Here is a 27991-nt window from a genome sequence, read left to right on the forward strand (position 1 = left end):
GGGCAGTAGAAAGAAGGAGCATGGAGGATCAAATTGCAGAGGGCTACAGGCTACTCAGCATGACTGGGATCAACTGAGTGCACAGGGCAAGCCATTGCACCTATACCAAAAATACTTACATCTGTGTGGCTGGAGTATATGTTAAATGTAACAGGTGAGAACTGGGGCTGGCTTAAATGCAATTCCCTGATATCACCCAAATGTGTATTACATTTGGCCAGCAATGGACCTGCATTATGTTCTGCAATTTGTCTTACCTGCCTCTCAGATCAAGGCAAAAGTATTGGCTGTTGTTTTTTAGGAGATGTCTGTTCCCTATAGCACTGTCAGTAATGTGCCTCCTTTTGCTGATCAGGAAGACTTGTCCCTAAAACATTTTGACCTGCCATTTCAAAGGCATTTTTTCTCTGAGAATAGTATGTCTGCAGGAAAACTCTGAAACAGTTCATCAGTGACTTTCAAGAGAGATTTTTTTCTTCTTTGTAAAGGCAATATTATTATTATTACTATTTTGACAGCCCCAGGGGACAGGAATATCACTGCATTCTGAATGGCTGTATTTACATAACCTAGCTAATGTCACCTGCTTCTTGTCAGAGGGATCCATAAGGTTACACAGTGCAAGAAGGTAGAAAGAACAGTCTTTGCCCTCCAACTATGCATAATGCTTTTTTTTTTCTTTCTTTCTTTCTTTTTTTTTTTCTTAAATGTAAGTACTACTGGAGCAGAGTACATTACAGTAATTTCCAGTTTATATCACCTCAAATGGAGCTTTGATCAAAACAGGCTGATCGCTTTGATGTAAAATAGCTATAAAGCATATAATTTGTACAAAACGTCAGAAAGTTAACTTTGCTCATTCAGCAAGGTGATCAGAGCTGGGTGTCCAGGAACAAGCACTGTGCATTTCAGCATCGTGTTGCTCTGAGTGGGCAACATGGGTGGTAGGTGGACGGGTGAAATAGATGATCTTTGAGGTCTTTCCCAGCCTTAGTGATTCTATGAGTTGGTCTGTCTTCTCAGCAGATCCCTGCAAGTGCTGAGAAAATAATTTATGAGCTTGGTCAGCCAGAGCCAGCCCCACTCTTAAACTGCTTGGAGGACATTGATTAAAGCAACCTAACAAGGAATCTGGAAAAGAGGATGCTTAAGTGAATCTTCATCAGTTTCAGAACTGAATTATTTGAATCATTTCAACTTCTGTCCACCACCAAGATGCATTTCCTAAAACACTGTGGACACACCTACAAAACAGATCTCAGTACCTCCCATTTAGGAGTTTAGGAGTCCATCCAACAAGTCACTTAGGCTTGGGCTTAGCTGTAAGTACATGCATATCTTATTAACAGCAGGGAGAGCGCGTTAAGTAAGGAATATGTGTAAAGTGCTTTGCTGGATTGGGGCCGTAACTACTGCAGTCATTGTTGCTAGGTAAAATGTAAGGCAGGCGAAGTGTTTCAGCAAGAGGGTAGTGTGATCTTGAGAATTACTCAACAACAGCAAACTGTGGGAGCAGGAAGATGATTGACTGATTATTCTTCCCATTCCTGGAGACCCACGGGAGCATCTGAATCAGCTCCTGAATGCTGCAGGGTGACTTCAGACCAGTGATTAGAGCAGTGAGAAATGTTGCGATTCAGAACAAATTAATTAAAAAGTGCTATTTTGGCTAGATGGAAATCTTTACCTGACCTATTTTGATTCCTTCTAATTTTCCATTTCCTAAGAAGAATCCCAAATGAAAATTTTCAAGCTTTCTGGATGTTTGCAGTCTAATACGTATTTCTTTTTGGTGGGAACAAGTCCTACTTAACAGAAAACATTGAGGCAACAAATCCAAACAGAAGTATGAATGCTTCATTTTTAACAATATCTCACCAAGAAAAAATGATCATATTTTTTGTGTGATTTTTAATTGAAATATTTGTGCTTTTTTCTTTTTTTTTTTCCCTCTGGTGATGTACAATGACTTTTTTTTAAGACTTTTTAAAAAATGTGGCAATTTTTCCTCAAGAAAAAGGAGTTAAATGAAGGACGAACTCCGTCTGTTCTGCTTCTACATAAAATAAACTTCTTTATTCCCAGCTAGCTGTGACAGTTACGTAAAGCTATTGAACTGGGAGCTCTCACCTTCAAAGAACTGCAAGGTGACAACAATTTGCAAATGAAGGGTTTGTTCCTGTCCCATATCAAGTGGTAGTTTTTTCATTGATTCAAATAGTTTTCAGATCAAACATTTTTTTTTTCCCTCAAAATCACAGGATATCCAATTCCTGTTATCAAGGCATGAATATGCTTTATGCTACAAAGAAGCAGGAAAATCATGTAAAGGCTCTAATCACTGCGTGCGTATCTTAGGAAACTCTTTCAGTTCACACACTATTTCCTTACAGAATCAATGAAGCAAAGAATGGCCTGATCCCATGTTTTAGGTGGACTGAAGCATATTTCCCATTGTGCTCATGTTCCTGTAAGAACTTGTTCTTGTTTGCTCTTGGGATGGTCCTCACCCGTGGTGGCCTATGCTTAACTCCAAGAACCCCAACACTCTTCAGCCAACCAGAATTGCATCTTGATGCTTGTTATTGGATTGTGTTGATTTTTAATGAGTTTAATTGACGGTGATTTTCTCAAGAGCTGCACAGACAGCTCTTTGTCAGAGGCACAATTGGGTTGTAGAGTCAGAGGGAGCATAAGGAGTTAACGAAAGGCTATGCAAGTTAATAGAGAACTGAAGAAAAAAAAAAACAACAAAGGGAAATCCAGAATAAACATCTATAGGAGAAGGCAGTGATGAATAAAGGCAAACAGTTTATTTGATTTGAAACATGTTATAAAGGACAATGATTGTGTTAAATAGAACACTGTGGAATTATAATTGGAAATAATTGAAACGCACCAAAATAATGAATAAAACATTAGATATTTTAAATGATGTTATCTCTACAATTATCTTTGGAAATAACTACAATGAAGCCCACGAACTGTTGTGCGTGGAAGAGAGTCACCCAGGGCCCATTTTCTTCAGTAGTCATTGTGTGTAGTGTTTAATGGGTAGGCACTTATGAGCAAGTGGCAGAGTTTGTTTCTGATGTTGCATTCCATGCATGAATGCCAGTCTTACTGAGGGTAAAATGGGGGGTAAGCAAGGAGCTAAAGGGAAGCCTTTCTCAGTTTCAAACCCACTGCTTTTGAAATTCATCTAGAAGATGCAACTCCTTAGAAATCTCCTGTTTTGTTTATTGGATATGAGGGTTTCAAGAGACACATTTTTACATCTGCACATTGTTATTCTGAAATGTTTTCCTGAATGTTTTTATGACAGCAAGTACACATTATCCTTTTTCAATAGCAGTGCTGCTTGAAGACAAGGAATTTTTTTCAGAAAAAAAAAAATAATTGTCATAATATTCAAAGGTTGTCACATCAACATTTGTACCCAGGGAAGTGGTGGAATCCCCATCCCTGGAGGTGTTTGAGGAAAGGGCAGATGTAGTATTTAGGGAGATGGTTCAGCAGGCAGTATTGGCAGTAGGTGGACTGTTGGGCTAGATGATCTTAGAGCTCTTTTCCAATCTGAACAATTCTCTTAACTTGCTAGCTTCAAATGCAGCCTTTTTACAGTAGTGTTAATGGAAGATATTACACAACTTTTCAGCTCTGACCTAAACATGTCCCCGGGGCAAAGTGTGAATAGTGGTTTTGCAACAGGCCACGGCTTCGTGATGTGACATCCTACCAGAACTTCAGGGTGATTGATGTAACAGTGGTGCAGGTGTGGTAGTGGGTCCAGTACTGTTCAAAATCTTCATCGGTGACTTGGACGAAGGCATAGAATGTACCCTCAACAAGTTTGCTGATGGCACAGAGATGGGAGGAGTGGCTGATAGACCAGAAAACCGTGCTGTCATCCAGTGAGACCTGGACAGGCTGAGAGCTGGGTGAAGAGGAACCTCATGAGGTTCAGCAAAGGCAAGGGTAGAGTTCTACACCTGGGGAGTAATAACCACACGCATGAATACATGGGTCAGATTTTCCCAAGCGGACACAAAATAGGCAGATAATTGAATTGCAATTGTTTAATTTTATTTTTGGTCCTGGGAAAAATAAACTGCCTTCCCTCCTCCAGGGGTAGAACTGGTAATGTTTGTCTATTAATGCTGAGGGAAGGGGCGTGATTGAGAGAATTAATTAGGAAGCTGCCTAAATGGAGTGGCAGGTGAAAAGGATCTAAAGAGACATTTACCTATCAGGGGAGAAAAAAAGGTTGAATATGGGAGGGAAGAACAGCGGAAATTCAAGAAACTTACACAAGCCAGTGCAGTGTGCTAATATTCCTGGAGGGTTCATTAACATTGGGGTGATTTCTTACCAAATAATTGTCTGTTCTGTGTTAGTCTAATATCTACCAAAATCATATGCTGGGCATCTGGCTTCTTTGTACTTCTTGAAGGACAAATTAGAGGATTTTTCTTTACAATGCTACTTAGAAAATGTTTCATGCTCTCCACAAGCAGAGGGAGGGGAGAGTCTGCTGAAGGGTATCCTGCACAGCTCAGGACCATACCCAGGCTATGGTGTAACAGGAACCAAGCAGACTGCCTGAGAAGATACAGGGGAGGATGGATATGGCTGCACAACTCCAGGTTCTCTTTTAGGGTGCAGTGACTTCTCAAGCAGAGCTAGCAGTTGGGAGCCTGAACTGTGTGCTTTGTGCAACACCTTAATGCTATTTCTCTTCGGAAGATGAGATGCTGGCATGAGGGCAAGCAGAATTCCTTTCTGACACAGCTCTTCCACTGATGTCCCCATGACATTTTCACAGCTCTGTGTCTGTAAGTGTCTGTTCCCACAGTCACACTTTGCATATTTGGTTTGGGCATTTGGCTGTCTCATTATTAGTAACAAACGTCTACATTCACATTGTGCGATGGCTTCTTGGTAAGAAGTATTGTTTGCTCATTGCTGGAGCCCTTCTGTTGTGACAGAGAAATAACAGCAAGTAGGGAATGAGCTGATACCATTTATAGGAGTCTGCTGTGATTCTGTAGTGAAAGGTCTGTGATTTATCTTCCTTGGGAGGCTTAAGGCAAAGATTAGAATCTGATGCAAGGAGCCCTTGTTGACGCAAGTGATGTCAACTTTTGCAAGGATCAGTCAGAAACAGGAGAAGCCAGGGCATCATGGCTTATCCTCATGGTGAAATTTCCAAATTCCTCGAAGTTTGTCTTCATTCTTTTTGAATATGAAGATCTGTACAGTGTATCTATTTCTGGAGATTGTGCAGGGTGAATGAGGTGGAACAAGCAAAAGTAAATATTAGGCACTGCTGGGAAAGGAAAGAAGCATTTGCTAAAGATGTCTAGACACCACAAAGTGCAATTAGCCAGGTTTAACATTCTTCCAGGCAGGACATGCAAACATACAGAGAGCAGAGCCACCAGGCTTCACCTGGCTCATGCCTCTTCATCAGCAATAATTAAGGTGTTCTTCTCTGATTCCCTAAAGAGACTGATTATGAGCAAACAATGTACATGTATGAATGTACTACGGCCAGGCAAGCAAAGCAATGCTTTTAAGCCAGCTTGTGCTTGTCTGTGGAGGTACTGAAGGTGGAGGCTGCTATTACAGGCGCTTTCATTGCCCTGTCCATTTTCCATCATTCCTACAATGAAGTTGCCATATCTCCCAGCGCTTTGGGAGAAGGATCATAGAACACTGTAAGTTGTGATCATGCTGTGAAATATAATACATAAATGCAGGTGCATAAAGGAGGTAAATGAAGTCTGTGCAGGCAGTCCTATTCTTCCTGAAGTTTGAAATTCGCTGCCAAGACAGAGCAAGAATCTGCATTTGTATAATATACATACATCAAAACTAGCGTTACAGGTTGGGCCAAAACCAGGTTGGCAGCTTCACTTTAAACAGTTTTATGGATCATTAGGTACCACACAGGAGACTGAGCACACCAACTACATTTTTATTGATAGTCGAGGGTTTCTAGCCTGAAACAAAACAATTATTCACATCAACTAGAGGTTGGAATAAACTGTCCCAGGCCACTGTCCCCTCAGAACAGATGCAGAAACAAATCTGGACTCAGATTTATGTCTTGATGTATTTTTCACTCACCCAGGATTTTAATATCCTTATGGATGCTTTCTCTAAACAGGTTAGAACAACTGTTTTCCTGGGAAGATCTTTGGCAGGCAAATAGATAGGGTTTTCACATGTGCTCCAACAAAATGTCAGCATATTCATGTAAGTAATAATACATATGCCTCTAACAAAATAACAGAAAATGAGCTTATCTTATCAGCAGAGTCAGCTTTCATAGTCCCTTGTATCACAGTTTCATGTGAACCTCCACATTCAGGAGCAAGGTGAATGGTGCCTGGTATTTCTATTTACTGCCTTCTTCTCAGATAACTAATATGCCAGGGAGACTTTGGAGACTCAATGGTACAAATTCCTTAGGAGCCGTTGAAGTGTCTAAAATGCTTTCAGAGGGAATAATTGTGCTCCAGAATACATAAAAAGTGTTAACTCACTCAGTACTCAGCTCATCACTGAATGCCAACTCCCAGAAGACCCACTTCCCTTAGGCTGCTGGGCAAAACTATTCATCCCTGTCTCGTAGATGAGGTACAATGTGATAAAGGGCCAAAGATTTTCCAAGATTCTCAATGGGCACAGGCTCTCCTGAAAAGGACAGTCTTTTAGATGCTGAAAGAAACTAGAAAATCTGCTTTTACATGCTGCAGTGGGAGCTGAGCTGCTCTGAATGTGGTTCTTGTAGGCAGGACCTCTCACAGTCCTATGGGACTTGACCAGTACTGCACAGATAACGGAGGAAGTTGAACCTGGGTCTGCCAAAATCAGCACTTGATCATGAGCCCAGCAGTTGACCAGGACACTTTAACACTCCCAGGAGCAGCATACTTTCAAGCTGTGATCTTGTCATTCACTCAGTGCTAATACACTGCCGCCAAAATGATATTCATCCAGATCTAAAAGCTCACATACTACACACGCTTTGTTATTCTAAAGAAATACGTGTGGGATTTATTGTGTCTCTCTCTAATCCTGGGGAAAATCATAGGTTCTGGACAGGTCAAATAAATGAACACAGAGCTCCCCTCGTCTCAGCCATATCTTAATATTTTTCTCTTGATGGAAGTCTTCATCCAAAGAAGCTAAATCTGGGAGGCTTCTAAAATGATAAATCAATTATGAAATGGGAACCTCCATTACTGTCTGTCTACTTAATGATTTGACAAGTTAATTAATCTCCTAAGTAACTGTAGAATGACTGTCTCCTCGTTAAATTATAGAAACAAACTTTGGCAGATTCCATAGGTCTTGGCACTACAGTATCAATAGATACTAGGAAGTTATAGATAATAGACACTAAGTGAGGTCAAGCTGCTTCCATAGCAGTAACTTGAATTGTTTATTGCCTGAGGGTGTTTATACTGCTAATTATTTTGCTGCAGCTAATTATGTTTTGCCTGTTTACTTGTGGCTAAGTTTTCAAGAGATGCCTTTACTCCCTACAGAAAGATATCAGATCATGATAGGGAAGGACAGAACCTCCTGTCTCGTTAGAACAAAGGCACTGTCTGCCTCTGCTCAACAGACAACACAATTACAGCTGACACAATAATTGATGCTGAAGTTTTCCAGTGAGAAAGATGGACACACATTATTACCCCATCAATCTTGTTCCACATGGTGTCTTGTATCTCTGTTTTATCCTACTGCGGTGGCAAATTGACTGCAGCACTCCTAACAGTCTGTTTCTTTTCCTGAGGGTGGGCTGTGACATGGAGAGGGCATCTTACAGGGCACAAGGAAAACGGTGAACCAGCCCAGAGAAAAGACCAGTCACTGTGAATGGAAGTCAGGCTTTCTTCCACTACCTTCTTTGCATGCTTCCATTTTTGTTACACAGTGTTCATTTTTTCAAAGGAAAAAAGAGGATGTCCAACATCTACTTATTATACATGCACTGCACACATTGCTCCATTGCACTGAGAAAGCATCTGACTGTTAACAACAACTGTCCCTGATTCACATCCAGTCCTATCTGAGCCTAAACACAGACTCCTATGAGATTTCTGCCAGATCTGTAAGTACGTGGAAACCCCAGTGTGAATGAGATGTGTGTCTATTTGACAACTCTCCTGTCGCCTAATCTAAACGTCAGTTTTGCCCAATTTAAAATAACATTTGGCATCTAGTTTTTGTCATTTTACTGCATTTCATATGCATTATAATCTATATATTAAACTCATGGTATGGAGCTTAGTCTAAAGCCTACATCTACTGCCCTGAAAAGAACTTCTGTCCATATCCTAAAAAGTCTGATTTCTACCTGTCTACTGCTTTCTCCAATAGCTGAGTAGAAAAGTATTTTCTTTGGTTAACAACAATAATACAGTTAGTCTACAAACACAATTGCATATTCATTTAAAAAACGAGCAAACAGAAAACAAGAATACAGCATAAAGACACATAAAGTACAGTGTCTGGCACAGTTGTATTATTCCTGTAATGAATAATCACTAAAGATATTATTGTGGATGCAGTTACCATGCAGCAATGTGAACAAAATGCTTTAGATAGAAAATTGTACTTCAAGAAAATGTATGCAATAGTACAAATGTATTACTGCCCATTAATATGTATTAATTCAATGGAAAATGCCTGACTGAGCTGGTTTACATAGATTAGGATGGCAGGCAGAGAAAGGAAGCACTTGGACTTGGTTAAATGGGCTGTGAAGATAGGAGGAATCGAATCCAAAGCGCAGAAGCAAACCACAAGATAAGCTGTCCAGTTACGCAGGTATGGTTTGTTCCTCCTCTCATTCATATCAGTGTTTTTATTATGGCAGAGAATCAGCATTCCGTGCTCTTGATGCATTAGCTCTTGATTCTGCGTTTAAAAACTTTCTTTTTAATAATAATAATACAATTTGCCTCAAGTTAGCTACTTAGCAGGACTTGTCTCATTTGTTTTAGTGTATTCAGGATTCAGAGTCTGAGCTCCTGCCATTGTTGTCATTGTCACGAGAAGCTTCTGCATGTCTAAAGTAATTCACTCACTACTCCACCTCTCTAACTTCTGTGCATGACAGGCAGAGTTGTTGCAGTTCTCTGAGCTGCACAGATGCAGTGAGGTATTCCCACAGCCTTGAGGAGGAGCTTTTGCTGAGACACATCAGTGTTTCAAATGATGCCAAATGTGCCCTTCTGTCCAGGCATGGTTAGTTACACATACAAAAAAAAAAAAGCAGTAATTTCACTCTCCCTTCTGGCTAACAATCTTGTTATGAGACAGACTATTATGGCAGTCATATGCTCAGCATAAGATATATCTTTCAGTGTGTGCATTTGAAAACAAACAGCGCAATTCATAAAATAATGCTTAGATTTGGTGGCTCTGTCAGCCACACGTCCTACACAAAGTCCCGCTTTTTGTATGGGAATGGGTGACAGATTCACTCTCCTCTGCCTGTGAACGAGGACACGCAAATTTGGAGAAGGTTTTGGTGAGGCAAATTAGAATGGATGCACCACAGGTAGGCATGGTTGGAGGAGATGGTAGCCCAGTATACAGATTTAGTCACCAGAAAGAGGGAATGAGCAAGGAAGAGAAACTGCCTCTGGATTGTGGATTACTGGAATATCAACAAATAGTGGATGCTCGAAGTAAAACATGCACTTGGTGGGTTTTGAGGTCATGGGCACATATCCTCCAGTGCACAGGAATTTCTCATGTTATTCAGTAATGGGATGAGTTACTACCATTACTGTCCCTTTTAGATCTTTACTGGTAAAGGAAAATCATTCCCACCCTAAAAAAACAAAAAGACAACAACAAAAACACCTCCACTGTGAAATGCCTTTGTGATAGCAATCAGAACAGTTTAATCTTTTGCATTCATGATAGCTACTAATTCCGTACAGATGAGACTGCTGAAGTTAAAAAAAGAAAACAACAACAACAAAAAAAAGAACAGCTTTGCTTGGAAGAGCACCAGAGATAATTTTTACTTAACCCCATTTGTTTGTAGCATCTTCTATTTATGAGCAGGAAAAGACATGGTATTTTGACATGAATGAGCTTAATTTAGATACTTAGAACTTGTGCTTATAGCCCTTTCGTTCTGGGGCACCAGGGTTTAATCAGGCCTGAAGGAACGGAAGGGCAAAACAGAGGACCTTGTCTTTAGAAAAATGTCTTTACGTGTGACCTTGCTAGGACACAAAGGTTATTCAAACCAGTGAAAAATGATATCATACATGACTACAAAAGATTTACTGCCTCCTTTGCCCAAGCAGCCTCATAAATTGACTGTGTAATCCACAGTCTTACCCACATCCTCTTCCAAATTCATCTGCCTTGCATAAAACCTAGTAATTTCCCAACAAACACAGCTGACCAACTTGAGAGCAAAGAGTGGGGTCCCTGTAGTGTGTTAAATCCCTTCCCACCAATAAAATCCTATGATATCTTTAATGGCCACTCTTTATCTAGGAATTTTTGAAATGATGGAGCTTGGATCGTTGTTTCTACCTAAGTTTATATTCACATGGCTCCCAGGGCTCTAGTGACATTCTAATAAGTGTATTGAATTTTGAGCTGTTCAAGGGTTTTGTATATTATTTATGAGAATGGATTGATTTCTCTCTCATGTGAAGGAATATATGTAAAATTGAGTTTTGTTGTGGTTGTTTCTTTGCTCAATGTCTCTGATATGATCATGGCTTCATAACGATTTCAGTGTATTATTGCCAGAGGTATTATAAAATAGGGAGACATTATCCTTCATGTCATAATTCTTTCCCTGCTGAACAAACTCAAAAGCTTTTTTGTTTGTTTGCTTATTGATTCTTATTTTAGAAAGTAGTAAATTAAGTGAATGCTGTTAAACAAGAGGCCAAATTCCCCTTAGTTTCAAGTCAGACTTCAATTAGCTATGCTTCCATGACTATGTTATGATACTGTTCATAGGGAAATTATGACATTGTCAACAAATCGGCTCCTGTTATTATCATCATGAGCTCAAAAATATAGATTTCTTGTGCATAACCCTTGTTACCTTTACAAGGTTATCTTCAGCCATTGTGGTCAGAAATAGTGACAGGAAACACCTGCAAGTTGCATTGGCATTGTAGGATGGATCGGTCTCAAAATAAGTCTGGGAATTAGAGGGAGAAAAAAAAAGAGAAAATATAGGGTCTTCAAGATGCTCTAGTTTCTGCCGTTGAATTGTTCCAGCTGTGCAGCAGGTGTAATCTATAGTCCTCAAAGGTGAGAGTGGCCAAAACCTATGGGACACAATAAGTTTGTCTCCTTCCACTGTTATTTCACTGTAGAAAATGTCAATAGGGAATTAAAATTCACTGACTTTTACAGTAAGAAAATGAGGAGTTATCAAATTAAGTTAGTTGAAGGTAAGTTGAGAGCATACGGGAAGAGGTGTCCTGTACACAAAACATTCTTCATTTCCTGGATGCTACATCCTTATATGGGTTCAAAGACTAGACAATGTTTTGTCACTTTTCAAAGGCTATTATTTTTCCTTGTCTTTATTTTTATAATTTTCCCTTCAGTTAATTGTTAAGCAGCTGTTGCAGCATGCGACTTCAAAGCACCCCTGGTGTTGTTCTCAAAAACGAAACAGCCTGCACTTACACCGATTTGCTTGTAAACACCAGCTTACCAGTTTCCAGCCTGCTAAACTGTTCATGCCCATCATGTCAATCTGTTCTTCCAGTGCAGAGATCACTCTATAAGTGCCATCTAACCCACTACAAACTGAGGCTGCAGGCTATGCCTAGAGAAAAAATGATGTATCTGACCTCATCAGCTATAACTACATTTTATTGGAGCAACATAATTTAGATTGACCACTGTTGTCTGGATGAAGGGCAAGGTCATTTTAAAACGTAAATAATATGTCTCTGTTGTTGGGGTGTAGGATTCACCTCTGAAATTCATATTAAAGGGAATCTCACAGCTATCAGGGAGTTGTGAATATTGTATTTCAGTCTGAGCAAAACATACCTAACTGCAGTGCAAAAATACGTGTTAGAAACTGAACTGGTAAGATATGGGACGCTGAGAATGAACACAAATAATTCTAAGCCAAGGTACCAGCAGGAGATTGATAGAACATATAACCAGGAGATTGGCTGTTTGTTTCCTTATTCATACTGTTTTATGATTTCATTTCTGCGTGCTGATTAAAAAGTGGCTAAAAAACAGTGATGGAGGTGGAATATTCTGGGAATGTACTGTGCATGTTTCCCCCAGACCAGCTATGATAGCCAAGCCTTTTCCATCTTCAACTTAGCAGGCTTTTTAAAAATCATTTCTCCAAATTGATGTTCACTATTCTGGTGGAATGAGAACATTCTCTGAAATCTAAGCTGAATGTGTCTGTGAATACATTTTTACTTAACAGGTACCTTTTTTTTTAGCAGCCTTGTCCTTTAGGTTAAAGTGGTTTTGTTCCCACCTGGTGTTTACAGCACTGATATATTCATGAATTGCAAACACAGCTATCTCAGTCTTCAACATCAGGCTATCTGGTAGGACTATGACTCCAGTCTCTCAATCACATCAGTTCCGTGGCAGCTCCTTTTTCTGACTTCACCTCTTCAGAGTCAGTCACCAGATCAAAGATCCAGCCTTGCACAATAGGTTTGGTTCTATGAAGCAGAAACACACTAGCTGCTATACCCCAACCTCACACTGTCGTTTTTAATTATGACATCACATTGATGAGTCATAGCTATCTACCTTGCCATCAGTCACAACATCCATATTTTTCTCCTTTTCTGTTACTTAAGTTCATGATATTACAATCTATACTAGTGGATCCCATCTTTTTTCTGTTATTCCAACTCTCAAAATCATGTAACCTTTCTTGTATGGCAGCTCAACCCATTTCATAGAATCACACAATCACCAAGGCTGGAAAAGACCTCAAAGATCATCCAGTCCAACCATCCACCTATCACAGGTATTTCCCACTAAGCCATGTCCCAAACACTTCTTGAACAAGATTTTCCTAATATAATAAGCAGAACCTCCCCTGGCGCAACATGAGGTCATTCCCTTTCAACCTACTGCTGTTACCTGCAAACAGAGGCCAACCCCCACCTCACCACAGCCTTCCTTCAGGCAGTTGTAGAGAGCAATAAGGTCACCTATGAGCCTCCTTTTCTCCAAACTAAATAATCCCAGTTCCCTCAGCTGCCCCTCATAAAACTTGTGCTCCAGACCCCTCACCAGCTTCTCTAAACATACTCAAGGGCTTTGAAGTCTTTCTTGTAGTGAGGAGCCCAAAGTTGAATACAGTACTCAAAGTGCAGTAAAACTGCTGAGGTTTTCCAGGTTTGTACTCACAGAAAAGTATCTGCACTTTTTGTACGTAGAGCATTTATGAAAGTTTAAGCCAGATTAGCCTCCAGGAAGCCTCTTTAGGACACCCCATACTACCCCTCCTTTTAGCTGACACTTTATCCTTGGAACAAACCTGTTGTTGTTTTCCCTTCAGCTGTTTCCTTGTTTGTTTTACAATGCCTGTGCTATACCCCGTATTATCCAATGAAACAATTTCTCATGCAGCACCGTATCGAATGCTTTACTGAAATCTAGATAGATTAGATCTACTGCATTTTCTTTGTCTAGAAAATCAATTATCTTATGAAAGAAGGATACTGAGATAGTCTGAAACTCTGTATCTCTCTATTTAACATTTAATCCTGTTTTGCATTTACTTCCATGCCTCTAATTATTCTGTCCTTAAGAATTACTCTGAAGACTTTGCATAGTCATGTCTACTAGTTAGCAAATGCCTTTGACCTTGGTTTGCAAAAGCTGTATGCAGTGTGGCTCATAGTTAGATGTAAGATTCAGATGCAAACATCAGTACTGTACCATGATATGCAACTAGAAGAATCTGTGCATGGGGACTGCAACAGGGGAACTAAAATAATGCAAGGCTAAAACCAGTAGAAATTCAGCAAGCTGTAAAGGAGGCATAAATATTTGCCCTATTCTCATACTGTTATTTATAACCCTATCAGAGACAGGATTTTGAGTTGAAGAACCTTTAATCTGTCGTTGCACAGCTATTTTAGTGGTTTTCTAATGAGGATGAGCTCACTCTGCTTCCTCCAAAGTGTACATTGCAGAAAAGGTTTTGGGGTGTGAAGGTTCTTGTGCAAAGAAGCATCTGCAGATCGACTGACTGAATTATGTCCTTTTACCTATTCTGCCTTTGGTGTCCTATCCACAATCTCCCAAAGAGAAATTCAGATGTGACAAAAGTATCTTCTGCGCCATTGCTTGATATTTTGCTAACCGCTTCACATCCTCCAGAAGTACAGAACCAGTAATTGGTTTTCCAGGAGCAACACCTCAGAGAGAAATTATGTTATTTTCTTCTTCTCTTTTCTCTTGTTGCTCCTTCCAGCTCCATGAAATATACTATCCTCATCATACCGAAGCTGCCATAAATGAAAGTCTGTCAATGTGGCCATTATGAGCCCTATTTTTAAACAGTTTATCATTCAAAGGCAAAGATTCATTTTCTTTCCTCGCCGTGCTGGGTGAAAAAAGGTCAGGTTTGGGCTGCAGTCTAAAATATATTTCCTCTGAACTTTTTAGCATGAACCTAAGTATTGAGCAAAGATGGGCAAGAAGGATCCAATATGAAGAGACACCACCACTTCATCCTGTGAAGCCAGACACATTGCTGAGGTAGAAACCTAAATCTAAAATAATGAATAATCATGCTTTATCCTGCAAGGAGTCTGGACTGGATTCCCACAGTCAGGCTCCCTCAGACTTTGGGAGACACATGAATCAGATCTGTTTTTCTAATCTGTGCTCATAGAAAAAGAAATTATCTCAGCTCTTTTTAAAGCAGGGAAGAATAGCAGAATTTTCCAGGAACCTCAGGGAGACAAAGAGCAGAACACAGTGTCAATAACTCTACATAAATTTAAGCCTCTGAATAGGCTTTTGGATTCTACTGGGATGAACAGGGAAGTAATACTGAAGGGGGAGAGATCCAGGAATGAATGAGAAATTTGACCTGCATCGTAGACAGATGATCTGCTGGAAGAAGAGTAAATGTAGGGTAGCACAATGGCAGTTAACCTCCCTGCATCCAGATTTCTCATCCATAAAATGATAGTAATGATACTTGCCTTTGTGAAGCATTTTGAGATCTGCAGTGGAAAAGCAAAGTATAGAGCAGACATTGTTATTTCAAAGGGACAGAGAATAGCAGGAGTTCATAGATCCAGAATTGCAAAATAGACAAATATTGTGGGAAGAACTGCAGAGGTCAGTTGTATCCTATAGTTTATTGCAGCTTTAATAATGTTGGTGGCTTTGCTTCTTTTTGATATTTGCTTCAAGTGCAATATCGCAGGTAATTACTCCGTTGCTCCATAACCATCAGGGTGGGGGTAGAAGCAGTTTATTTCTCTGGAAGAACATAATTGGAACAGATAATCTGGTATGGAATAATTAACAAAGTCAATGACTTTTCTGCAGTTTTCCTAGAGATACTTCCACAGATTCTTGTTTGTTTTGATCATTCACCAGTTTCCTCAGCCAGCAGTGAGGTTGTGGAAACTACTTTCCTTCTCAAAGATACCTACATTTTTCTCTGTTGTGGATGCCAAATGTAATGTGATTCCTGAGCAGTTGTACCCAATTTTACTTCTTACACATCACTTCTCAGCCTGGCTCAGGGTATAGTTCTGGGGTAGGCACAGGCTCATCCCTGAACCCCTGCTGCTTCCAGGGGTCATGCTTGACTTTGCAGGATGCCTTCTTTCATCTTCCCATGCACTCCTTAGTAGTGTTTACTGAAGGAAATCAGAGTGAAATACAGCAGAGCAGATTAATATCCATCCTGAAGGGATGTGGGGAATATGCAATCACACAGCCTGGATGCTTGGCAGCTCTTTGTGCTGCCAACGACAGGAGAGGAAAATCAAAGTGAAAGGTGCATGCATCAGAGGGGCATGGAGAAATCACAGGGGATTCTCATCTGAAGGGTGGCAATGAGGACAGACCACAGCTAAAGCTGAGCAGGGCATGCATGCCAGGTGACCAAAGCTCCTGAAAACTGCCAGGCTGATGGCCCCATGGTCATATTCCAGACCTCATGGCTCAGAGAGCATTGTAGATGTTTAGATAGCTGTAATTGGGAAAATTTTCAACCGAATAAGCTCCTGAGTTCATCCACGACGAGATAAACTGTCTCCTCTATCACGTGTTTGAAGACGGCCAGGCAAAAACGAGTTTAGTGAGCCTGCATTGCCATCTCCCATGCAGAAGGGATGAACTGAGAGGTTGAGAAGGGGGAGCATGCAGCCATCGCCTGCCCAAGGTCCGCTGCCACCTTTGCTGGTTGCCTGCTGTCCTGTCAACCTCAGTGCAGGGCCCTCGCCTGCAAATTGCCACCTACTGCCTGCACAATCACGGACATTTCGAGCAGCTTTGAATACCCCCATCTGGATAATAACAGAGCAGGAGCTTCAGGCCAGGCCATCCAGCTGAGCTAAGTACAGGCCTGAGGAGCTGTGCTGAGGAGAGCAGCTCTCTGGCAGCATGCAATCACCCTGCTCGATTCAGGCAGTGGCTCCTTCCCTCCGTCTGCCTCAAATCCCACCCCAAACAATGCAATATGAGGTCTCTGTGACCATGCTTGAGTCAGAAGGCATCGAGAGATTGGCATTCTTCTGTGTGTGTCCATAGGCTGGGTGAAATTTCCCACTCCGGGTTTTTCTCTCTCTGCCTACAAATATGTTACACACCCAGAGGAGGGCTGGCTGCTTCTTTTGTCCACTGAATGGAATATCAACCTCTGACCTGACTTCCTAACCTATCCCCAGTCCTCCTCTGCAAAACCCGTGTGCCTCCTCCACTGCACAGACACAGAAATCAGATGAGGGAAGAGATGTGGAGTCCTCAGTACAGGAGAGATGTGCGCCTGTTGAAGTGTGTTCAGAGGGCCACAAAAATGACCCAAGGGATAGAATGCCTCTAAAAGGACAGGCTGAGAGCTGGGGCTGTGCAGCCTCAGGGTCAGAAGGCTCCAGGGAAACCTGAGAGTGGGTTCTCAGTACCTAAAGGGGCTATAAGAAAGAAGGGGACAGACTCTTTAGCGGAGTCTGATGCAATAGAACAAGGGAAAACTGTTTCTAACTAAAAGAAAGGAGATTTAGATTGGATATCTAAAACTATTGGATATCTAGCCCTCTGGCATAGGTTGCCCAGAGAGGTGGTGGGTGGCCCATCCCTACAGGCACCCAAGGTCAGGCAGGACGGAGCTCTGAGCACCTGATCAGCTGTAGGTGTTTCTGTTCAGTGTGGGGGAGTTGGACCAGATGGCCTTTAAAAGTTCCTTTTAACTCAAATGCTTCTATGATTCCCCTCACTCCCTTTCTTCTCTCATGTTTTGCTTAAACAGCAAAGAAACCCCTGGGATGAAATGCAAACCATTCTCATAAAATTTGTATCGCTCTCTTCAGGGCCTTCTCCCCACATTAGAACTGAACATCACAAAAGCCAGTCTGCTGGCTGGAACAAATACAAATAACTGCAAGAAAGGTATGATAAATCAAGCCCACATTGCTGCTATACTGTGGTCTGAATGAGGGGAGCTATCTTCCATCCCTGATGGTGCTAGCAGGACGTTTTTATGTACCAAATTACAAGAGGTTCGTGATCACTGAGCAGAGACATTAACGTAAAGCCTAGGGGTGACTTGCTGAAACCGTAACTAAAGCAGTTGCACACTGTGTCCAAGAAACATCTGCCTGATCTCTTGCATTTGTGGAATCACTTTTTAGATCGGAAAGACATTTGGGGATTATTTTCTTTCATTGGTAATGCAGTTTTAGTAGCACAGCAACTTTTTTGCAATTTTGTATTTGCTTCACTGAATCTTTCTCAGGGGCTGGAGGGGGAATTCAGAAACTTCATTTTGACATCAAACTTGTCACTTGCATCTCAGTGTTACATTTTGTGATTTTCCAACAACATATTTTGTTCTTTCCATTGTATATTTAGTTTAATTTGAAATCACCTTACATTTAATTTTTAAAGTTGTGCTCAAAACCCAGCTTTTACCTGTTACAAAGGGACAAAAAGTGTCTTGATCAAACTAAGACCATCTTTTTTCTTTAACTTTCAGCTTGAAAACAACTAGTCAAAAACAATACAGAAAAGAAGCGTTACTGCTAGTGAACCGAAAATTCAATTACCTGAAAAGCTGTTATTCTCATTTCAGTATCGGGTCTTGACCACAGAGGGTGGTTAGTGTGCAGCACTGCAGTACACACAACCCAACCTGCTGCAAAATTACTCCCTCAGATGGATCCCTCCATTGAGGACAATGTAAGTCAGACATTAGAAAGTAAGCTTTCCCAGCCAAAGGCAGAATCAAATTCAGCCCACCTTCCTTAGCTCACCTAAGGTCTGAGCTGCCACCTGGCCCTACCTATTTCTCTTCACTGGTTCTCAAGAGTTCTGGGCCAACACGGTACCAAATCAGAACCGTTCATTCTCCATGAGGGAGGCTGACCCAGGAAGGCTGTGGAAATGTAGGGTATGGTTTCACATAACTCCAATTCTTCCATAACTTGAGGGGTACAGAATGTATACCAACACTGCAGGGCCTTTTTCTGAGTTGGGCATGGACTTGCTCTGATGCAGCAGGCTGAGAATAGCCTCTAGGGAAGATGTCCCTGACTCAAATGCTGCTGTCATTGCCAAGATCATTCTGTGAGCTCAAAGAAGGATCCTAGACTTGCTGCTGGGCTCTGAGTATCACCTTCTGCAGTAGGAGAAATGTAATACTGCACAAGGAGAAGATGAGGCTTTATAAATTTCTTAATCCATTTCTCTGGCCAAATAATTTCTACACATAGTTGAAACCTTCCTGCCTCTGACTCATCTCATTTTGATTTGGACAAGACTCCACCTTGTCTCTGGGATGAAACCCATCAAATTCTGTCATCCAGAATGAGGTTTGACAGTAACTATAAAACCTCCCTGGGGAAAGTGTGAGTGCAAGCAGCTGCTGAAGCCACAACAATGGAACTGTGTGGCAGTTCACATATCTGCCCTGCGTGCTGTCAACATATCACCCTTCCAAATACACAAGCGATGCTCTTTTGTTGGCCTGGCTGATGTACTACCACTGCATCTCTCTAGCACAGCTCAGTGCTTAGGGGAATGCAGGGAGGCAGCTGCAGAGCTCCCTGTGCAGCATCCTATCCAGATTCTGTTCTCTCAACAGCAGCAGAGTCTGTGAGAAGCCAGAGTGGAGGTTATCTGCTGTGGCTGCTACATGGCTGCATCGTCCCCATCTGGCTCAGATGTCAGGCAGCCACTAGGGAGCAGCTCTTTTGCTACTGTGATAGGACTGTGATCTTTGCTTTTTCCAGTAGCTTGATCTGGTTTACCCAGGGAAATCACAGCAAGTGCATTGTGCCAAGTCTTGATCTCAGTGAAGTCAGTGACGTGGCTCCAGTTGACCTCAGTGGGACCATGATTTAAGCAGCACCATGTAATTCCTATAGGCTTCCTGCACAGTTTATGAAGCATATGTGCTCTCTCTCTCTACATGCTTATTTGACTTTCACACTCTTGATGGAAATGTGTCTTTATAAATTTACAAATAGCACAGCAGCTGTGTGTTTATATAACCTCATTTGAGGGCCACATGTATTCTCACCCTTGTGCTATTAATATTTATACTGTCACAACCACATACACACAAATACCTTGCACACATACACATGCATGCTGTGGAACAATATGGAAAATAGATTAAAAACACTTCTTAGTCAGTCATGCCCTTAAAAACAAAAACAAAAACAGACAGGCAGAAGTAGATTCTTGGAAGACATTATAAAGGAACTTTTTTATTAGATCCTGGTGATTTTGTGCAAATTTCTGTGCTGTTACACCCTTAGCTCCTGCACAGCAACACCTCTCCCTGATTTGAAGTCATCAAATTGCAAGTTTAACACAACAAAGTCAGATATTTCAGCCAGTCAGGAGACAGACAATTAATAGGGCACGCAGGACTTTGAGCACTGCAGGCTATTGATGACAGGGCAAGTGACTCCAGCTGCTGGTGGTGCTCCCCAGTCAGTGCAAGCATCATTGTTCAGAAGGCCACAATGAAGCTGGTGAAAAGCTCTTGGCGGAAATTATTCTTCAGCAAAAATGCAGAATCAGGCTGGTTTAGTGAATCTGCAAATTAGTCAACTTGCTTCAAATGCAATCAGGAAAAGAAAAACGGCCAAAAATACAGCCTGGAAGCTTTATTTTGATGATCTCAGATGAAACATTTTGATTTTCTCAGCCTGAAAAAAAACTTAGCATTTTTGATTTTACCTCCACTTAATATTTGGTATGCCAAAAGACTAAAGCAGTTTACCCCACATTAATTATTTCTAGCTTAGCTGGACAAAGAGATTAGAAATTATCATTTAAGAGTGGCCAGGTGTAATTTTTTCTCTTTCCCACCCTCCACCCTGATTTTCCCATTCAGTCAAATGTAAGGAGACTGATCCAACCTTTATTTAAAGGCCCTAGGAGCAAAGAGCAAACACATGAAAGTGCAAGTAAGATGGTCTGAGTGCACTCATTTGCACAATGTGCACATGAAGTGAAGAGCAAGCAGCCTTGCTAAGTCCCCTCCTTTCTTTTTGCAAGGAAACTTTGCTATGAGACCACATGGCCACTCTGATGCCAGCAAGTTCCCTGCAGATGGAGAGAGCAAATAAAAATGTGCATATTTACATTATACATGCAGATTAGATAGTGTGCATTCCTCACAGCCTGTCCCTGAAACACCCTCCAAAATGAGTGTGGGGGAGAATGCAAAGTTGAGTCCAACTCTGTTCTCTCATTGTCTCCCACACTCATGCTCTTAACCATGTACCCTGGCTGATTAACCCTTTCCAGTACCCTGGGCCATGGATAAATCTGCCAGTGCCTGGCATTCTCTGCCTTAGTGCAAAAAGTGGAAATAGTTTTTCGTAAAGCACTGCTAAACTCAGCAGACAGCAGTAGTATCTGCAGGAGGGCAGTGGTAACGGTGGGGAAATTAATTACTGCATTTCTTAACCTTTGCATCTCATCCCTGAAGGTCACTCCAGGCACCCCTCCTCAGCAGCCACAGTCTGCTCCCTCTCAGATGTGGTTTCACCCTCTCTCTAGCGCCCGTTCTTCCCCCAGTCTCACCTCCCTTTGCCCTGGAGGGGATGACCTAGAGCTGTGTAATACCTGCTGAGTGTAAGTGGCTGCTTATATCCCTTCCCATAGACATCCTACCATGAGTTCAGTGCAGGGAGAAGTGGGCTGTTTGCGGGAGCAAGGAGCAAGCCAGCAATGGGCCGCTCACTGTCTGCCCTGGGGAAGATCAGCTGGAGCTTCTTTGAAAGTACATGTGCAGAAAGAAGAGTAGTATCGTCCCTACCTCCCCCCATACCATGCTGGATGATGTTTAAACTCAAAAGCTCTTGCTTTTTGCTAGGCTGTGCCCTGAATGCCTTTCCATTTGCAGTGGAACTACCAAGGAAAATCATCAGCTTGCTCTTTGTTTCCCTTTCTTAAAAAGCCTGGGGCTTCTCCTTCTCCACAGCTAGACATCTGCACCTACAAAAATCTACAAGGAAGGAGGTCTAGGATCATCTTTCATTGCCAGAACCAGGGTAGTAAGAACCTCTGGGCAATGAAGAATCACCCTTCTAGGTGCACACACTCCTGCTCTCATCTGTATCTCCTCTCTCATGCTGCGGCACTCATGTTTGCCCTTCCAAATGAGGTTCCTCAGGGCATTTGTTCTTCTTGCTCTTCACGCTCACTCACACATGCTTCCCTCGCCCTCCCACACAGCTCAGCATTGCAACTATTAGTAAGTTATGCCCCATTTCTCTCCAGGAAATCCTTGCCGGGCTCCGCCAGCTGCCACCTCGCTGACAGATGTTCCGCTCAGGCCCCACTCTATCATTTTTACATAGTGGCAGCCTGGTTAAATATTTCACGCCTCGCTTCAAATTTTTTGTGCTCCCAGTCACAGGGAATAGCATTGCCAACTCCAACATGGGTCATGCATGATCCTGGGGTGCTGATCCCTGAACTCTTTCTGGTCTTTCTCACAGGTGGGGCACAACGCTGTGCTTGGGAAGATGCTTTCCTTTGAAATAAGGCTGAGCTACAAGGAAAACTGCCTGCAGAAGAGCTTTGCTGAATTTAAGGTATGGAAGAACGAGAGATTCATGGCATCTCTTAGGCAGATGAATAAATTATAGTTTTTGATATATTTTCAAAGGTGTAGTTTGGCAATTTATATCCATGAAATGTAAATGCCTCTGACTTCTGCCATAGAAAGAAATCAACAGAAAAGCATGAGGTTATTAAGCACTGCAGAGAGTGATATGACAAAAAAAAAAAAGAAGAAAAAAGAAAAAAAGGAAAAACCAGAGTGGTTGATTCTGGGATGGAGCCCTTCCTTTCAAGAAAGGCACAGAGGCCCTGGAGTGCATCCAGAGAAGGGCAGCAAAGCTGTAAAGGGTCTGGAGCACAAATCTTATGGGCAGCGGCTGAGGGAACAGGGGTGGTTCAGTCTGGAGAAGAGGAGGCTCAGGGAAGACCTTACTGCTCTCTGCAACTGCATGAAAGAAGGCTGTGACAGAGTGGGGGTTGGCTGCTGCTCCCATGTGACAGTGATAGGACAAGAGGTGAGGGCCTCAAGTTGCACCAGGGAAGGTTCAGGTTGGATATTGCAGAAAAATTATTCTCCTAAAGAGTGGTGATGCAGTGGCACAGCTGCTTGGGAGTTGGTGGTGTCACCATTGCTGGAGGTGTTCAAGAGCCGTGGGGATGTGGCGCTCAGAGACGTGGTCAGTGGGCATGGGGGGTGGGAAGGGGCTGGGATTGGATTCAGTGATCTTAGAGGTCTTTTCCAACATTAATGATCCTATAGTTTTAAAGGGATGTAAGATTTCTTGAGGACAGTGCAGGTTTAGAGATTATGAAAAGTGAGTCTTGAGGTATGGTGCCATCTCAGCTCCTACTGACAGCCTTTATAATGTTCTTATTGCTGTGATAGCAATGGTAGCAGAGTAAATGAAATATGACTTAAAATCATAAGGAAGCTGAAACAATTTCCTTGTTTCATGTTGCACATTTACAGTCTCTTCTTCAAAGATCTTGCACATAGCTATTTTATTTTGTTCTAAATTGACTCTCACACCACTTTCACCAGCATAATAACTGGATGCTTCCAGTATTACACAAGGAACGTGACTAACATCTCTTACAGGTTGTTTGTGACAGTTCTTCCTTCTCAGGAAAGATATTATGGGCTGGACCAAAGCAGCTGTTTCTGACACTGATAGCTCATACGGCTGTGCAAGATTAAAATTGTAGTCAGGGGGGGGAAAAAAAGAAGCAGCCTATTTAAGGTCCCAAATCAACCTCTAAACATCTGTGAAGACTTAAAATTTGCAAATCACATTTTTAAAGAGCATCCAGCTCTCATTCATGAGGCGTATACAATATAGCACATTCAGAGCTTTGCAGCCCCGTTTACATTAGAGCTTCATCAGGTATTTTCGAGCACTGTAACTCAGTAAGTCAATCCCAGTCCTGCTGAGCTCTTTGAAGATGCAGTGGACCAGCTCTCAGAATGGCTAGCACGAAGTAAAACAATCAATCAGCCCACTGCTGTTCTGCGGTATATGAAAATGTGATGATGACCCCAGGTTTTACCATAGAAAGGCAGCACCTGATGCACTGTGTGAGAGAGGTTGACAGATCACCCACCACGTTTACAGCATCTTAAATGCAGATCTGGAGTAATTTTTTTATTTTTTTTTTTTAAATTGGAGGAAAATAGTTAAGTCAATGTGGCACAAAGTAGCACGCAAGTGTTGCGAATAAAAGCTTCAAAGGGTACTAAAGTGCCATTGATTACCTTTGAGAGGATCTTAAAGATCTCAAGTCTCAATAAAGGACTTACACATACACTGTAATGTGAAACCATCATCTTTACATTTCCAATAATCACTTCTTCTCCAGTAGATGAATTCAGACATAAGCATCCTGTCAGGAGTTTCTAACTAAAAGTACACAAGGAAATCACAAGAAGTTACATTCCTGTTAAGTTCAACAGTATTATGCCCTTAGAAGAGCCTCCAGCGTTCACCTCTGCTTTGGCAGCCAAGATTTTAAGAGGGATTAACATGCTTAGTCTTTCTGATGGCTAAATATCTTGCCTACCTGGGAATCCAATCAGAATTCAGAGGTGGCAATAAGATGCCTCATCACCTTTCTCTATATTTTTATTGTACCTCATACCATGGCTTGTTTTATAGAAATAGAATCTAATAAACTAAGATCATATACTTTTGGGGAGAGGAGAGGAGGAGAAAATTACACGTTTGGTTGATAATGATAACAAGATTGCCATATGAAGCATTTGAATAGATACTGACTGTCATTTTGAGGAGGAATTTAGAACAAAGCAGGATAAGCGTGGTGTGGATGAAGCAGATTTAAACCTGACAGACTGCAAAATGGAGATGGGGAATGTAAAGGGAAATAATTCACTGTTTCCTCCAAGGACCTCTAGCTCTCCTGAAAAGCAGTGATCTCTAGAAGCAGGCATCCATGGGTGATTTTAGTCTAGAAGATAAACTCACTGTCCTCCAAGACAATGGCCTGAAGAGAAAGAGAAGGAAGAGGAACAAGAGTGAGCTGGTATTAATGACAGGCAGGTATCTGTGCTGGAATACTGCACCATGTGCTGGTCATCACAGTTCAAGAAAGCTGTTGGGAAAGAAAAGGTGCTTCAGAAAAGCCACAGTAATCCTTCCAAAGATAGGAAATGTTGCCTTTGACTCCAGGACCTTTATCCAGGTACCTTACCAAAGACAAGATGATGGGCTGACATTGTCCTCAAGGAGAGAAACCCAAGGAGAAAATCACATTCATTTCGCAGGGGAGGATGAAGACAATAAAATCTAGAATACCTTCTCCAGTGGAGTTTATGGCAGGAGCAGAAGCTACAAGCCTAAAGAGTTTTGTGCATTTATCATAAAGCATTTTTCCACCATCATCTCACCTTTCTTCAGTACTACCTTTGTTGTTATTTCAACCTTTGCCTTGAGCCATTTTTCTCATTTGTTTTTGATGCTTTGGGCTTGTTTTAAGCCTGCTGAGTGATGATGATTCCCTGCATGGCTTTCCAGGGAAGTTGAGTGAGAAGAAATGACAGTGAGGCGTATTCTGGGAGCACAGCCCTCTTCATGCACAGGGGCAGGCCACCTTGTGAGGGTAAAACTGGTGCCAGAGCCCCACTCTCTCCCTTTCTGTGCCAGTACCTGCATGCTGTTAACATGCAGCCTGCAGCACTCTGACAGGGAGCAGCTTGTGTTTGCAGAGACCTCCAAATAGGGCAGTCTGGAAATGTCACAACTCCTTACCTTTGCAGCCAGCTCTTAGGAAGTGCAGGAAGAAGCTCAGTCAGGCTGTGCTCTGCTGTATAGAAATGCTGTCATGCAGGAAATCTTGGCAGAAGTCTTCCATTGCCAAATCCTCTCGTACAGCCACACAACCAACTCAGTCATGTGAGTGACAGCTACTAACAGGCCATCTCCCTGCCTGGCCCAGGTCCAAGTCACAGAGCCGATGCTTGCTAGCACTCTGCTGCACTACCTAGGCAGAGCTGGACAGGTGGCATGGGCTAGAAGCCAAGGAAAAGCAGTTCATTCCTGGGGAGCGATCTTCCATCCGATGCAGCACATGGCTCAGACTTTAAATTCAGAGGAATTTGGTTAACTTGTTCTCTTTTGTCTGAATAACACTTCTTCCTCCCTTCCTCCCTTCCTCCCTTCCTCCCTTCCTCCCTTCCTCCCTTCCTCCCTCCCTCCCTCCCTCCCTCCCTCCCTCCCTCCCTCCCTCCCTTCCTTCCTTCCTTCCTTCCTTCCTTCCTTCCTTCCTTCCTTCCTTCCTTCCTTCCTTCCTTCCTTCCTTCCTTCCTTCCTTCCTTCCTTCCTTCCTTCCTTCCTTCCTTCCTTCCTTCCTTCCTTCCTTCCTTCCTTCCTTTTTTTCTTTTTTTTTCACGTGGCTTCTGGCTTCTTTTCCTGTTGTGAGCACTGAAACTCCATCACAAAAGCTTCATCATTTCTTAGTTTGTTATTGTAGCCTTTCAGCACTATATGACTGCTAGTGCACCTCTAGCCATGCTGGAAATGGGAAGAAACAACCAACAGCTCCTTAGATAATGTAAAAAGATCTGCAATGCAAAAATGCCTTTCTGCCAGCAGCCATCCCCACCTGCATTTCTGCACTTCTCCAGCAACGTAGTGATGCTACCATGAGATTAGAGATTTAACCGAGGTCTTCTTTAGCTTCAGGAAGATTATTTACAATGGGAGGTATTTTTCAGAGTGCGTGACAGCACTGTGGTAGGAGGGAGAGAGTTTCCTTGAGAGGTCCCTAATAGCCCTCCATGCATTTACCATTCCTTAGTAATCTCTCCTCTGCAGGCCTACCCAACCCTGCTTAGCTGGTTGCTGCTGAAGGAATCAAAACACAAGGTATGGCAGCTGCATGCACCCAGTGGGAAGAAAATCCCTACATGCACAAGCCTAAAAGAGAGAGAGAAGGGGTGAAGGCACATTAAAGACAACATTTGCAGCAGGCTGATGTGTCCTTGACCGAAGGAGACATCAAAGACAGCTTCAGTGATTTACTCTTTGACAGGCCAGCATCTCCATGATTCACGGAGCTAATCAATTAGGTGATACATTCCCCTTCCCCACCACCCCTTTATTTTTAACAGCTTCTTGCCAAGAGTGGAAACGCTCCAGAACTGAATGGGCACCAGCATCCAGACCATGTTGTGAGAGCTGAGCTGAGCATCCCTGCAGGTCTAAAGGGAGATCAGGGCACAGCCAGAAGGGATTTGTCACAGGGAACGTGGGCACCTAGCCCCCACTGGAGGTGGATGTCACATTTTCCTAGGTCTTACAGTAGAGATGATGTTGCCCTTCCATTTCACTGAACTTATGTCTATCTCTGCCTTCCAGATTCTGCACCACGTGAAAGCTTTAAAAGCCTTCCAGCACTTGAGTCCTTAAGCCACATGCAAACAGAGCCTTGCCCCTCTAATACAGATATCCTCCTGAACATATATATGTGCTCCTGCAGGCAGTGAAAGAGACCCTTTCTTAGTCTTGGAGGTTAAACCCAAAGTGACCCTTAGCAATTCCATTCAGGAGTGCAGATTTATGCATATGCAAAAATAAAAGGTGAATACAAGAATGCACAGGCATCCTTTGTTCATGTGCATATTGATGATGTTCAGGTGCCCTATTCACACTGCATGCATTTTACACATGCTTGCGTGTCAGCATATATATATATATTCCAACCTAAATGTATGCACCCCCATAATGCCAGTGGCTTCTCTGCTGATTGCTAATGGGGAAAATACTAGTAAAAGCAGCTCTCCCATTGTCTGCCTCCTCTCAGCCATTCCAGGTGGGATGCAGGGATGTAAAGCATGATTTTACATCACAAACCAACAGCATCTGCAGTAACAAAACCCTTCAGAGCCATTCTGTTTTGAATCTTTGACATCTAATGATCAAAAATAAAACAAGAATCCTGCATTTCCCAAACACCAGCTCGAGGGAGAGTGCAGAAAACACCAGTGCTGGCTGTCCTATTGCAAATAGAGAGACACAGTCACAGCAGAGCAATTCTTGGTGAGGAGAAGGTGTTGGGAGGCACAGAGGCTGGGAAATGCATCACACAGGCTTCTGGGGCCATGAGCTGCAGCTGGCCGAGTACTGCAGAAAGCGGCTCGGGTTCAATGTTTGTGCTTCTTCCCTCCTAATGACAAGCTGCAGAACTG

At 42.3% G+C, this 27991-nt stretch overlaps 1 protein-coding gene across 7 annotated transcripts in view; it reads left to right on the forward strand.

Annotated features, from left to right (window-relative positions):
• The window catches only part of AGBL1 (AGBL carboxypeptidase 1), a 487401-nt gene that overhangs the window by 387707 nt on the left and 71703 nt on the right, over nt 1–27991 (forward strand). For all 7 annotated transcript variants that reach the window (XR_007379113.1, XR_007379116.1, XR_007379112.1 and 4 more), the window contains exon 27: nt 22227–22322. The gene's annotated coding sequence lies outside the window, so the exon portion shown is untranslated. The remainder of the gene's footprint in view (nt 1–22226; nt 22323–27991) is intronic.

Source organism: Lagopus muta, chromosome 10 (genome assembly GCF_023343835.1).
Source record: "Lagopus muta isolate bLagMut1 chromosome 10, bLagMut1 primary, whole genome shotgun sequence".
Classification (NCBI taxonomy): Eukaryota; Metazoa; Chordata; class Aves; order Galliformes; family Phasianidae; genus Lagopus; species Lagopus muta.